This window comes from Lynx rufus, unplaced genomic scaffold, assembly GCF_022079265.1.
Source record: "Lynx rufus isolate CCGP_SWC_20201006 ecotype Redwood Valley unplaced genomic scaffold, mLynRuf1.p SCAF_4, whole genome shotgun sequence".
Lineage (NCBI taxonomy): Eukaryota > Metazoa > Chordata > Mammalia > Carnivora > Felidae > Lynx > Lynx rufus.
Genome location: NW_025814856.1, coordinates 63,429,707 through 63,441,755, shown reverse-complemented (window position 1 = coordinate 63,441,755; position 12,049 = coordinate 63,429,707). Strand labels below are relative to the sequence as shown.

At 52.3% G+C, this 12,049-nt stretch overlaps 1 protein-coding gene across 2 annotated transcripts in view; it reads right to left on the bottom strand.

Moving 5' to 3' along the window:
* Positions 1-11,555, bottom strand: part of UPP1 (uridine phosphorylase 1) — a 29,000-nt gene extending 17,445 nt beyond the window's left edge. The window contains exons 1-2 of one of the 2 annotated variants that reach the window (XM_047094556.1): positions 11,474-11,555; positions 5,452-5,525 (exon numbers count right to left, since the gene is read on the bottom strand). The gene's annotated coding sequence lies outside the window, so the exon portion shown is untranslated. The remainder of the gene's footprint in view (positions 1-5,451; positions 5,526-11,473) is intronic. The other variant, XM_047094555.1, reaches the window with a different exon arrangement.
* Positions 11,556-12,049: the final 494 nt, after the last annotated feature.

Genomic DNA, 12,049 nt, shown 5'->3' with positions numbered 1-12,049 from the left:
TCTCATGGATATAAATATGTTTTAGTCATGGATCATATGCTTTCTCTCTTATTGGAATGAAGTCTTGCCTTGTAGACAGACCCACACCTTTTCTGTGACTAAAATCCTATTAGAAAAGATTATCCCCTACCTGGGGATCCCCTCTTGAACCACGCAGTGACCAGGGAACCATGTTACTGGCCACGTGTTTCAGCAAGTCTGTGCTTCTTGGCTAGTTTCACACTTTATATCCGATTAAGCCCACCTGTTGCGGGTAACTGGTGGTTTTAAGGGAAACAGATATATACATACGGTTGAGCCCAGAACAACGTGGTGGTGGGGGGTGGGGGTGCACTGGAAAATCCGCCTGGTGCTTCTGCCTTTTGATTCCTCAAAGACTTAACTGCTACTAATAGCCTACTATTGACTAGAAGCCTTCCTGAAAACATAAATGGTTGATGAACACACATTTTGTATGTTTTATGTAGTATATACTATACTCTTAAAGTTGGAGAAAAGAAAATGTCATTTAAAACATCATAAAGAAGAGAAAGCACAATTACAGTACTGTCTATATTTATCCAAAAAAATCCACATGTACTTGGATCTGCACAGTTCAAACCCCTGCTATTCAAGGGTCGGCTGTAAGTGGTCTTCATCCAGTTTCCCAGAGTGGTGAACGCGCTAAGGGGTCTATTGTTATGTTAATGAGGTGGCTGGGAAAGCGCCAGAAGGTGGAGGCTGGTTGCCAGGGAAACCAATCACGCAATTAGAGATTGGCTCTGTCAGCCCCACCTCCCACCTCAAGGGTCTGGAGGTTGAATCAATCACCAATGGCCAATGATTTCATCAGTCGTGTCCATGCATTGAAACCCCCATAAAATCCCAACAGGCCAGGGTCTGTGAGCACGTGGAGATGGGGGGACAGCGGGCCCTGGGGTGGCAGGGAGCTCAGCACCCCCTCCCCAACGGCACCCTGGGCAGCTCTCCCTTCCCTCTGTTCCTGACTTAATCCTTTTACAACAGACCAGTGATCTAGTGAGCGATCTGTCCCCCGAGTCCCATGAGCGGCTCCGGCCAGTTCGCCAAACCCAGGGAGGGGTCGTGGGAGCCTTTGGTCTGTAGCTGGTGGGTCAGAACCCAGGTGACACGTGGACTGGCGTCTGGAGAGAGGAGGGGCCGTGCTGGGGGACCGGGCCCTCAGCCGGAGGGTCTGACTGCCATCTCTGGGTAGGTGGTGTCAGAAGTGAGTTGAATTCTCTGACGCCCTGCTGTCATCAGAGAATTAGTGGCAGGAAACCCACGCACGCGTCAGAATTGTAATCGCTGATCAGCATTTTAGCTCCTAATTCCAGGCATGCACAGTATTCATCAAACAGATTTATACAGACGGCTGGGCTTCCGCAGAAGTCTGGTTTCCAGGAAATGCAACCATCAGCAGGACCATGCAGAGACTGGCCCCAGATGGCCCCGCTCCCCTCCCCTTAGGGCCCTCACTCCACTGAAAGAAGTGGGGCCTGGGGTCTTACATCTGTGTCCCCAGGGCCGGTGTCAGTCGGTCAGGCAGTGTTCCCTGCCAGAGCAGTACATGCTCCCAGCAACGCGCCTCCCCGAAACCCCCAACAACCTGCACCTTCCAAGATGCTAATTTTTCCTCTGCGGGTGGGAAGCTGGGCAGCACGCAGAGAATCGAAAGAGGAAGAGTTAGAAGTGCTTTCCCGGGAGGCGGCAGACAGAATCCAGAAACGGAAACCAAGCCGCAGAGAAAGCATCCTGTCCGGTCTTGCAGAGAAAGCGCCACTCCCACACCCGCTTGCTTTTCTCGATTCAGAAACAGAGAGATCATCTCCCTGCCCCGTCCCCGCCCCAGACCTCTCGCCCTCCTGAGTCCACCCCGGGGCCTCTTCCCCTTGCACCCTTAGTGCCAGCAGGCCCCCCTTGCAGGCTGTGAGCCTCCCCAAGACTGACCCCTCTCCGTGCTCCCACCCGGCACACAGCAAAAGATTTAAGCAACTTGGTGCCAAGAAAACCGCAGACTTCGGTGACCCTCTGGCTGGAAAACCCCCTGCTAACTGAGGCTGCTGGCAGGCAGCATGGCTGTGTGTGCAGGGTTGTGTGTGGGGGGGGGGGGGTCCTGGTGTTCCGAACAGAGACGCGTTTCACTCTCCAAAGCATACATTATACAGTCCCCCTGATGAGAGAGCGTGGGGCAGGCTGGGGGCCAAACACAAGCTAACAGCACCCCTCCCCCCCCCCCCCCCCCCCCGCCCAGGTGGGATATGTGATATTCCTTGCACTCTCCTGGCCGCCCAAGAACAGGAGAGAGGAAAAAAAGCATATGGTTGACTGATGGAGATCACAGTCATGCAGGACAAGGGTCTCCTTCAGTATATGGAGAACTTAGTAAACTGCAAGAAAGAGGCAATCTCATCCAGAGCCTGATCTCCAGAAGCCTAGAGACTCCGTTTCCCGGAGCCCTAATATCACCCTCAAGAGGGAAAGGTGTTCAAGTGCTTGCCGTGGTGATGTGGGAAACTGAGGCAAATGAAACATCAAATCCCCTTACTGCCTACGGCTCACTGACCAGTCCTTGAAACCGGCACAGTGACCTCCCTCGATGGGTTCAGCTGCCTCCATGATGACACTTTGTGGGGGACAGAAGGGAATCTCAGCTTCACATCACCCCACCTCGAGGACCCTGTAAGTCTCCTTCCTTTATCTCAACTGCCCCAGGACACACGCTGGCATCATGCTCCAGGCTTAGGGCCCCCGATATACACCCGAGGGGTCTCAGGACTGAGGTTTCACTAAACGGTAATAAATGGTGTTTCCCTGGCCACAGCGACCCCCTGAAGGTCCTGGAAACCTTGCTTCCAAAATTCCTAAGAGACTTACTCTATCCCCGCCCCCTTCCAAGCTGAGGGCATGTGACGAGTTACCCGTCACGACCCCAGTGCAGCTCCTGCTGCCAACGGGTTGCAGGATTTTATTTTTTACCTCAACACCTAGTGTAAGGGTTAAATTGTAGTGTAGGGCTAACCTATAGCTTGAGAGATAACAGCTTTGTGTTGACACTATCGCTTGAGAAATAACAGCTTTGTTTTGACACTGAAGGTTAAGAGATAACAGCCTTGCTTTACTCTTGTAAATTACGCTTCATACTCTCGTAAATTAGGCTTCACCAATTAAGGAAACAAAAGTTCAAAGAAAAGAGCATCAGAGGCAGGGTCAAGGAGATCAACTGGTTTCGACTTAACGGCAGAAAGTCTAAAATAATCACCCCATCCGGGAACTGTTTCCACCTCATCTGGAAGTTATTTCTTTTTTCTGTTCCCAGGTGATGATAAAACGAGGTGGTCGGCTATAAAAACCATGTACCACGGCTGTTCAAGGCCGCACTCTGATCAAAAGTGTTGGTCCTAATCGGTCGGCCTTGCCTCTCATTGCAATAAACTTTGTTGTGACTGTCACTGGTGCCCACAGCATTCTGTTTTAGGAGTCGTGTGGATGCAATACCAGGATTTGTGGTCTCCGCACTTGGAAGAAGGAAGGGGTGGACACAGAGTGAGCAGGTACAAGGCTATTAGAGCATCAGATCTGAAAGGAAGAATACTGGGGAAGCTCTCTTTACAGAGAGGGGGCGCTCAGAGGGAATGCCTGTGACTAGACGCAAGGCTCCTTGTTTTAGGAGGTTCTGGTCAGCATCCCCTTCTCTTCCCCCTGGATCCTCCTCAGGTCCCACCCTTACTGGCTGGACAACTCCAGGTGCTGGGTGGTCCCTTCCCGATGGGCTCGACTCTATTGTGCGAGGGGTCAGACTGGTCATACTGTTGCCCGTATACACAAGTTTTAGGGTTTAGTTAGGTATTTTCGCTGTCAGATTCCTGAGAGGAACCTGAGGGGGAGTAGGTGACGTCTGTTACATTCTTAAGTGGGACTCTACTCCCCAAGGGGGTTGCTGTGGTCAACCTCTCCCAGCTCCCAGCATTGTTCCAAAATACATGCTTTTGCCACCCAGGGACCTCAGGTCCTTTCTCTATTTTATCCTATTTTTCCCTATTATACAGGGGTCCTGTCTGTGCGCTTTAATAAAATCACCTTTTTAAAAAAATTTTTTTGGGGCGCCTGGGTGGCGCAGTCGGTTAAGCGTCCGACTTCAGCCAGGTCACGATCTCGCGGTCCGTGAGTTCGAGTCCCGCGTCGGGCTCTGGGCTGATGGCTCGGAGCCTGGAGCCTGTTTCGGATTCTGTGTCTCCCTCTCTCTCTGCCCCTCCCCCGTTCATGCTCTGTCTCTCTCTGTCCCAAAAATAAATAAAAAACGTTGAAAAAAAAATTAAAAAAAAAATTTTTTTTAACATTTATTTATTTTTGAGACAGAGACAGAGCATGAACGGGGGAGGGTCAGAGAGAGAGGGAGACACAGAATCCGAAACAGGCTCCAGGCTCTGAGCCGTCAGCACAGAGCCCGACGCGGGGCTCAAACTCACAGACCGCGAGATCATGACCTGAGCCGAAGTCGAGTGCTTAACCGACTGAGCCCCCAGGAGCCCCTAAAATCACCTTTTTGCACCAAAGACATCTTCAATAATTCTTTCTTGGCTCCAAATCCCCACCATCACCCCAAAACCCCATCACCTCTGATAAGGGAGCATTAAGTCAAGCTAACACACACCCTCCCCCACCAGGTGGGATGTGTGTGACATTCCTCAGGCACCCTGGCTGCCAAGGACACAGGAAAGGAAAGAAAATAAACGGTTAACCGATAGAGACCACAGTCCTACAGCACGTGGGTCTCCAAGAGTTTACAAATATCTTAGGAAATTACAAGAAAAAGGCAATCTTACCCATAGCCTCATCTCCAGAAACCTACAAACTCATTCCCGGAGCCCCAGCATCACCCTCCCCTCCGTAGTGATGTGGGGAACACAGGCAGAAGGAAATGGCAGGTAACATTAAATGTCTTCATAACCTGCAGCCCATTGACAGATACTTGAGGCAAGTACAGAGCAGCACGTTTCTCCAGAAACCCCTGCCTGCGTCATGTTGCCTTCCTAGAGAGAAAACAGCCATAGCCAGACAGTAGCAGGGCCTCCAGGATCCCGTGGGTCCTCTCTAGCACATCAAAGTCCTTCTGGAGGCCTCCCTTTGCCTTTCCCTCCCCCAACTCCACAGTATAGAACCAGTCTCTCCTCCCAAGCCCAGCACAGCTCTCTCTGCCCTCAGGTCCTGTCCCCATGCTTTAATAAAACCACCTTTTTGCACCAAAGACGTCTTCAAGAATTCTTTCTTGGCCGCCAGCTCTGAATCCCCATCACTCCAAAACCACATCACCCCCACCTGCCCACAGAAAGGTCAAAGCCAGGAGGAGGTAAAGGAGGTGTCTCACTTCCCAAGATCTTTCTCCCTAGACCAGGCAGAGCAGAGGGTGGAAACCAGGAGCCAATCCACCCCTGGGGGCAGCTCCCCACTCACCTGGATTCTTCCAGCCGCAGCAGGTGAACGGACAGGTGAACAGGCAGCGTGGGGAGCAGGTGTAAAAGAAAACCCTGGCAAAGAGTAAGAAAGAGGGAATCACTATTCAGGGACCCAGCACTACGTTTGCATTTTGAAGGAAGTTTTCAAGTTGAAAGAAAACACACAAAGCTACATTATGTTTTCTGACCTTCAAAGGAATCAGGAAACAGGGCTAGTCCCTGAGTGAGTGTCGTTGAGGCCAGGCTCAGCCCAGCGGGGGTTCAGGGTATTCTAGAAAAGGAGGCACCCCTGTGCCAGGGCCCCTACCACCAGCATCCACCACGTGCATTCAACTGCAGCTCATGACGTAAAACCCAGACAGAAGGGCTCCCCAGGACCCTGTCTTCGGCGCAAGAGGGAGCACCAGGGGAAGTGTCAGATGCACTGATTTTCAAGCACCGCCCACCCACCCCCACCCCCGGTGCGGTTTCACAAGGAGAGGTCACTCGTCAACTCAGCGAAGATTTCCGATGACCGCTTTTTACATCATTTTGCTGATTTAAAATCGTCGTGTACCCTGGACATTTTCCCTCCCACCGAGAATAGGTATGGCACATTCCCAGCAACACACACTGGTGGTATACAATGGGACCTTTCCAGTCTGGGCAACTCAGAATGAACGCGACACTTCCTGTTTCTCACGGGACTGAGAAAAGTCAGCTTGCAAAACCCAGTGACTGATGTAGCCCACTGTTGGCTGCACTGTCCCCCCTCCTCGCCATGAAAGGGCTCTGCCCCCCTCCTCAGTGGCCACTGCAGAGCAGGGTGAATTTAGGTGCTCGTCTGGTGCTTTCAGGTCACTTCACGTGTTTAGTCACAGAGTTAAGAAAGGGCTAAGCATGGCAGGCAGGGGTCACTTGACTTGGGGCCAGGTCAGAGGCCAAGTGCTCAGGCGGTGAGTCCATAAAAAACTTGAGCAGCACCTGCAGGTGGCTGGGGACTCCTGAAAGGTTTGGAGGGGGCAATGACGGAGATGTGTCTTTGTGAAAGGGTCCAGAGGAAGCCACTGTCACATAACAATTATTCCCACCTGAAGACATAGGAGTTTCTGAAATCCCTTGTCTGCCTAAAAGTGGAGCCTCCTAGAAGAACTCAATTGTCATGAATTAGGTCCTAGGGAGCAATGCCAACTCTTCTTTGAAAACCAAAAAAACAAAAACAAAAACAAAAACACAAAAAGACACTCTCACTATCTTATCTCCCATCTATCCACTTATCCACTTATCTTTCCAAAGTCCTTTGTTTCCCTAAGTGCCCCTTCTGCACCTCCCCAGAAGTCCTCTGTTCTCCCAGAAGTGTCCTTCTGTCCCCTCTATGCCCTATGAAGATGGTAAATAAACCCCCAATTTTTTTAAGTAGGCTTCACGCCCAGCACGATGAGGGGCTCAAACTCACAACCCTGAGATCAAGACCTGAGCTAAGGTCAGGAGTCAGACGCTTCAATGACTGAGCCACCAGGCACCCCCAAATTCTAACCACCTCTTGGAGCCACATTTTTCTGTTAACTCCCATGTGCATACATAACTAAAAATCCATCTTTTCTCCCACTAGTCTGTCTTGTCATTTTGATTTGCAGTCCCCCAAGACGCTACCTAAGAGGATAGAAGTTTTTCCTCCCTGACACATGATTCCAGCAGAGTTGGATGGAGGGACACAGAACATGAGCAGAGACATGTTAAGAACAGAAAGGCAGGGTACGTTCTGGATCCAGGAGATGAAATCGTAAGGGCTGACTGGAAGGATGAGGCTTCAAGGGGTGCCTGTGTCGAGCTAAGATGACAGGGAAGGACCCAGTGTCACTTACTAGGCACGGGGCTAAGCTGGCTGTTTCCCATGATACCCTTTGGTTCTACACAAGGTGGCTGTGGGCATCACCCCACGTGGGAAATGAAGCTTGAGTTGTTTTCACAAGCAGGTTTGAAAAGTGAGAGATGAGGCTAGCTGGGGGGAAACAGGGCAGGTGGGAATTCGGGGCCCAAGTCACATCCCCGGAACCAACAACTGAGGAAGTCCCAGACACGAGAGGGACATCAGGGTAGGGAGGGAATGACCATGGCCACATCCTATCCCTGCGGAAGGAAGCACTGATTCAAAATAGTCTTTCAAAAGTCTAATCTTCCCCGGGTGCCTGGGTAGCTCAGGCGGTTAAGCATCCGGCTCAGGTCGTGATTTCATGGTTCATAGGTTTGAGCCCTGCATTGGGCTCTGCGCTGACAGTGCGGAGGCTGCTTGGGATTCTCTCTCTCTCTCTGCCCCTCTCCTACTCATGCTCTCTGTCTCAAAATAAATAAGCATTAAAAAAAAAGTGTAATCTTCCAACATTATCGGCACTGGATGACGGTTGTGACACTTTATGTCCCTTCGTCCTGAGGAATGGAGCTTCTGCGGAGAGCAGACAGCAGACACCCATTCCAAAGCCCAGCCAACAACTCAGCAGGTGAGGTCAGGCCGGAGGCTACTTGAGGCACTGTACCTTCTGGCTTCATACCAGGATATTCAAACTTCACACCAAGGCCAGGATACATCCTGCTTCCTGAAGAGAAGACTCCCCTTACCTCCCCAGGACCCCACGGTCTTCTCTACACCAGGGGAGCGTTTCCCTGGATTCCTGGCCCCGAGGTTCAGCCTCCCAGAGAAATTGGAACCTGGTTCCGGCTCTCAGGATCCTTTGCTGTGAGCGTCTGGGGTCTCCCCCCTACCCGTCGCCAGATCCAACCCGTAAAAAGAAAAACCCACAAAAAACCCTGTAGTTGTGTTTGGTTTTCTTTTCTGTTCTTTTTCAGTTTTAACCATTAAACTAAAAATCAGATAGGTGGGTTACTCTGTGTAAATAACTTGGTGTGTATAAATGTTTACAAAACTCTTTTGAATGAACATAGTAAGAGAGCAAATGTGTGTGAGTGTTCGTGTGTGTGTGTGTGTGTGTGTGTGTGTGTGTGTGTATGGGAGAGAGAGAGGGGGGAAAATGAACAGTGTTTATCTTCAGGGAGTAGGAAAAGCTGAAAGTTTCATTTTGTTTTATATTTGTGAGGTTTTTCATATTATTATTTTTATTTAAGTAATCTCTACACCCAACCTGGGGCTCGAACTCACTCACAAACTCCAAGGTCAAGAGCTGCTCGCTCGGCTGACTGAGCCAGCCAGGTGCCCCTATTTGTGTTTTTTTTTTTTTTTTAAACACGGAGTTTGTATTAATCTTATGATCAGTAAAGATAACAAAAGAAGTCCACTTGGACAAAAGCCCATGGGAAAAACTCTTTTTTTTTTTTTTTAACTAAAATGTTACTGGGGTGCCCACCATCGTAGAAAGTCCTGGGACTGCGAATGTGATTTGTTGGATCATGAGGCTTATGCAGAGAGAGAACTAGTAGGTCAATCTGGCCTCCAAAGAGGGGAGAAAAAGGGCAGAAGGATGGAACATTAGGGGACTTAGGCCTGGTTCAGTGAGAGGTGACAGGGCAGGATAGCAGCCTTAAAGGGTGGGGCAGGGTGTGAAAATCCTTTTAGGGGTTTAAGATTTAGACTTTCATTCTGGTTCAGGGAAATCACTAATCCTTTAAAGGCCGAGTTTACAGCCAGGGAAAGCAACCAAAGGTGTCTTTAACCCTGAAGACACCAGGAGGGTGGAATGAGCTAGAGGGGCCAGGCCTCACTGGGCAGGGCAGGGCAGAGTAGAAAAGGGCAAAGGGACCGGGAAGTAGCAGAGGGGAAGGGGGGCCGGGAAGGACACCACAGCCTGAAGAGTGTCTCAGGGGCCTTCCAGGATATTTTCTGTTCTCTGAATTTCAGAATTTCTGGGTCACCCCTCATGGAGGGAAGCAGCCTGATGTGGGGTTGACTTCTGGCATGGGAGGCCAGGAGGCTGCCACCTGTGACCTTGGGTCAGCTGGCCAATTGGGTCACCTGGCCAACCCCTGACCAAGAAGAGAGACAGACCTGTGGTCCCCGCTGTGGGCGTTTCTAGGTCCCAGGACAGTTTACCATAGACACGAATTGTGAAAGGACCCGCACGCAGGGACCAATTCTACATCCTCTAATTTTTTACCGTGGTTTCTCTTTAGATCTGCAGGACAACTAGAGGTCAGTATTTCATGCTGCAACACTTGTTCAACACTGGTTTCAGGCATACTTCTGGCCATCAAAACTCTCAAAGTTTAGTAAGAAAGAAAGGAAAAAAAAAAGGGGGGGGGAACAGTCCCAAAACAGACTCACTTGCCCCAGGACGGCAAACCAAGACTCAGATATCTGTTAAATCAAAACCAAATGGAGACCAGCCTTAAAAATTCCGAGCAGAGAAAAAATTCTGAGCAGAGAAAAAGGTTAGTCATAGAAGTTTGAGTTTGCAAGACCAACCCCGCCCTCCCCCCCCCCCCCCCGGGGCAACTTCCTGCCTACGCCTCTGGAAATGCAGAGCAAGATTCCCACTCTTTCCCAATGCCGGTATGAGGCAACCACGGACCAATTCCCCACCATTTAAGAACTTTCTAATATTGCAGCCAAGCGCTGCGAAGACGAGCCACCGCCTTCCCACTCGAACTCTGGCGTTGCGATGACCGTAGACCTGTGAGTCCTATCCCATGCTCTGGTTCCAGTGCTCCCTGCTTGCAAACGGTCTCTTGGCGTGTGCCCAAAAACTTTTACTAATTGCTACTCTGGTGAATCATTGGCTTTATTCTGTTATTTCTGAACTTTTGACAGTTCTAACCTATCAGCCTCTCAGGAATCTGACCTTTAACCAGCCCACCTGCAATTACCTGGTCTCCATAGTGAGAGACTCCGGCTCTACCCCCAAAGCAAGGTGACCTTGGGGGAAGGATCCTTTCCTTTTATAATAACGTTTGTCTTGTCCAGTCCCCTCCCTCTTCCCTCATCCTTATGCCCCCTCACCCCCCATTTCTGCCTATAAAAGTCTTCCTCTTGTGCAATTCCTGGGAGCTCCGTTCCGCTTGCTGGATGGGACGCTGCAGCATCGGTAACCAAATACAGCCAATGAGATCTTCAAACCCACTCAGTGGAATTGTGGTTTTTAACAGTAAAAATCATTCTCCAAAAGGTAACTTTACTTAACCACTAAAGAAAAAGTGGGGGGGGGGGTGGTTCTGGGTGTTCTCTGGTTTGAGCTGTGGAGAAGCCAGTCCCCGCCCCGCCTGCCTCCACCTAGAGGTCACACCCGCTGCGTCTCGGATCTTGGGAAAAAGGCGGCGGTGGCGGGGTCAGGAAGCACACCCCTCTCCCACCCCACCCCCGCACGCTCTGAGCGCTCTCCCAGTGCACCCTGCTCCCAAGCGCACCCCCATCCCCTCTCCCAGAACATTCTCCCCACGCACCCACTGAGTGCTCTCAGCATCCTCCGGGACTGTACCTCCTCCCGGCACGCCTGCTCATCCGCCCGCCGCGCGCGCTGCTCCCCGGTCCCCCGCCCCGCACACTCCTCTCCCTGCACCTGCTCCCCGCACCTGCTCCCCACCCCTGCTCATCCGCCCCGCGCGCCCTCACCGTATACTCCGCTCCCCCTGAAACCTGTTCTCCTCGGACCCCGTGCCCTGCTCCCGGCGCACCCTGCTCATCCGCCCCACGCGCGCGATGTTCCCCGGTCCCCCGCCCCGCACACTCCTCTCCCTGCACCTGCTTTCCACCTCTGCTCATCCGCCCCGCGCGCCCCGTTAGCAGTGCACCCTCCCCGTACTCCGCTCCCCGAAACCTGTTCTCCCCCGACCCGGTGCTCTGTTCCCCGCACGCTCTGCCCATCCGCCCCGCGCGGGCGCTGCTCCCCGGGCCCCCTCCCCGCACCCCCTCACCGTACACTCCTCTCCCCGCCCCTGCTCCCCATCTCTGCTCACCCTCCCCGTGCGCCCTCTCCTCTCCGAGTACTCCCGTTGCGCGCACCCCGCTCCCCGCACATCCTTCCCAGCCCACGGCAGGTGACAGGGAAGCCTGGCTCCGGAAAGCAGATCCCCGAACCCCGGCGGGGACCACTCACCGAAGCGGGGACCCGCAGCGTCAGTTTCGGATCTAAGTTTGAGCGCCGAGCCTGGGTCATCGCCCCGCCGCTGCCCCCTCCCCGCCCCGTTCCGGGAAGGCTGCCCCCAACTCCGCCCAAAGTTGTTTCCTCCTATGGCGGGTGAGGTGGTGAGTCACCGGAGACATCCCGGGTTACTCATTAAGCCGCTCTGCCGTGAAGATAACCCCTTGTCAATCTTGAAGAGCAAACAGCAGAGGTTATCCAGCGGCAAATGGGCTTGTGCGAGAAGGGGCAGACCAATTACCAGTGCGGCAAGCAAACTATGCCCACCGAGCAAACCGGAACTCAGAGCCAGCTCCCAGAGGACGCGGGGTGGGAGGGGCTGCTTTGAAGGAACGTTCACTGGAGGGAAATGAGAGGCAGGTGGCCTTTCCTGGGCTGCAGGTGATGGAGGTGGAGGTGGGCTCTCATTGGCTGCAGGTGATGGTGGAGGTGGCCTCTCATTGGCTGGCGGCTGTTGCCAGGTAGAGAGGAAATCTTCCTTCTTCCTTCCGCGTGGACTGCAGGATGCGGCCAGTGATCCTGACCTCCGTG